The sequence below is a fragment of the Triticum aestivum genome, chromosome 2D, assembly GCF_018294505.1.
Source record: "Triticum aestivum cultivar Chinese Spring chromosome 2D, IWGSC CS RefSeq v2.1, whole genome shotgun sequence".
Lineage (NCBI taxonomy): Eukaryota > Viridiplantae > Streptophyta > Magnoliopsida > Poales > Poaceae > Triticum > Triticum aestivum.
This window is the reverse complement of record NC_057799.1, coordinates 122,649,236-122,651,687: the sequence shown is the minus strand read 5'-3', so window position 1 is coordinate 122,651,687 and position 2,452 is coordinate 122,649,236.

The following is a 2,452-nucleotide window of genomic DNA, read 5'->3' as shown; positions in this document are numbered from 1 at the left end:
CATTTCTATCATAGAAACAAACCAAACCTTTATCTCCTTGCACGACACGCAATTGATCTCTGAACATCAATCGATCTCGTCAACATGTGTTGGGGCATGAACTGAATGGGATGTAAAAACTAAGATGTGAAGCAACACGTAGTGGAGGCAAAGTGAAACTTCAAACAAACCGTTTGTTTGTATGCATGTCGGACAAATTACAAATAAACATTGGAAATACAAGCATGGTCTAGGCCCACATGCGAATGATACTCGGCGGAATGTTCAAATGAGGCATGCGGGAGGATGGACTCGACCGGAGGGCGACATGATCGATGGAGAAGAGGGTTGGAGAGGAATGAGAAATAAGCAAACGCCACATGATTATACTTGAACGGCTCAAATAAACAATAAGTTGTCTCGCTTGGCCTACATAGTGAAAGGCCTAATGCGCAACGCGGAGCACTGACGCTCGAATATGGCCGGGAAAACAGGGAAATCGACATGTGGGGCACACCTGTCGGGACGACGTAGCGCAAACTAGTCCAATGGAGGAGCTGGCCCACGACCTCCTCGCCACCGGCAACCGTTCATGTGGGTCGTGGGGGCCAACAACGTGGTGCAGCTCCAGTACCGCCTCTGGACACGGCGACCGCGGTGAGCGACATGCTAATCGTCGCTAGACACGGTCGGTTTCAGTGTGCCGAGGGTGGAGTTAGTGTTGTGGCACGACCAACAGTTTGTTTGGTTTGTGCCCAAGGTTGCCCCATGAAAGCATTGGGTAGCCAAATTTTTGGTTGAGGTTTTGGTTGCCCATGATTTGGCCGACATCAGTAAGAAAAATGAACTAGAGTTGGCTAGAGTTCATTGGCATGCCAAAAAAATGGCAACCATCCAAACAAAGACCAATCTTTGGGTCATGACCAAAATTTTGGTAAGGTGCACTTTGGCCACAATCCAAACACACCCCAACACCCGGCTCGTCGAGGATGCACGGGGCGCCGCGACGCGTCCGCGGAGTGGTGTAGCGCGGCCAACTGCATCCTCAGGACCTAAGACCATGTAGGGTCGTCTTGCTTTTTCAATGACATGCGTCGATCGCATGTGAGCAAAGGGCATCTCCAACGTTGCCACGACCGCAGCTGACTACCCTGGCACACCAAAAACCCTCGTCCCTCGCGCCATCGCGCGGTGCGTTCCCAGCTGGTGCTAGCTGCCCGCATTCATGCAGTCCGTCCGTATGCCGTCGTTAAGAGGCTCGGTGCCCGAGGAACCAACTCCGGCGACTTAATGACGCACCAGGACGCTTGGCCTCACCGGAATGCGCTACTTAAAGCGGCAACGCCCAGCTAACCTCCACACCATAGCGCATCGTCCTCCTACCTGGCACCACATCCGCCATGACCGCAAGCGTGAACGCTCTGCGGGAGAGCTTGTCTTCAGGGATGGAGCTCGAGGTCGCCGCCCTCGCTCAAGTCACCGCACAAGCGGTGGCCACGCTGGTGGCCGACGACGGGAGCACCGTCAGCCACGTGTTCTACTTGCCGTCGTCCAACGTCCGGCACCGCCGAGGTCAGGAACTCCTCTAAGGATGAGTAGAGCATGGGAGGCAGCAGGGCATGGTGTGCCAACTGGCCGGTCCGTCTCCCGTGTTCTACTCTTCCTTGCCGGAGACCGCACCTTCACTTCACGGGTCTTGAACCCCGCCCCCGTACATGGAGATCGCAGATGGAGGACGTCGGTCACCGCCGTAGAATAGGTTTAGGGTCGGGTTTGTTTTATTTTTCTGCCCTATAAAAGTTTGAAATGTAATGAAAATCTGCCGTGTTTGCATTAATCTCGGCCGGTGCATATGAACTTTCACAATAATATAGTATATTGTAGGAGTACTAGCAAGATGCTCGTGCATTGCACGGAAGATCAAGATCTTGTGGGAGAAAAGGATGAACGAGGGAAGGCCTTATCTGCAAATGCACATTCACGCATTTCACATTTTTCTACATCTATAGGAACCTATGAAAGGGTTAACGTAAATTGCCTCTCTCTCGCCTCCCCTGATTTTCATGGTGGTGGGCCCATCCCTCCCCCCAATCTACAATCAACAGCCCACACGTTTCACATTATGTCAATTACGTAACTGGGACTACATAGGTGTAGCATTACTCGTCCTAAAAAAACCCAACTAAGCCAACCTCCCAGCATAACGCGCGGGAAAAGACCCGGCCGCGCCGTTTTAGTCGGGATTACCGGATTACTACCAGTAGTATCGATGGATCGCGCGAAGCAACAAGTTTTTTTTTGAGGGGGCGAAGCACCTAGTTTAAAAGGAAAAAAGGCGGTCCTGTCGCGGTCGCATTGCACCCCACACACGTTTGGTCCTGCACACGACTCACGCAAATGGAACACGCTTCGGCTTGCCTCTTCACTGACACGCGGGACTGCACTTGGAGAAACCGACCATGCGCCAAACTCC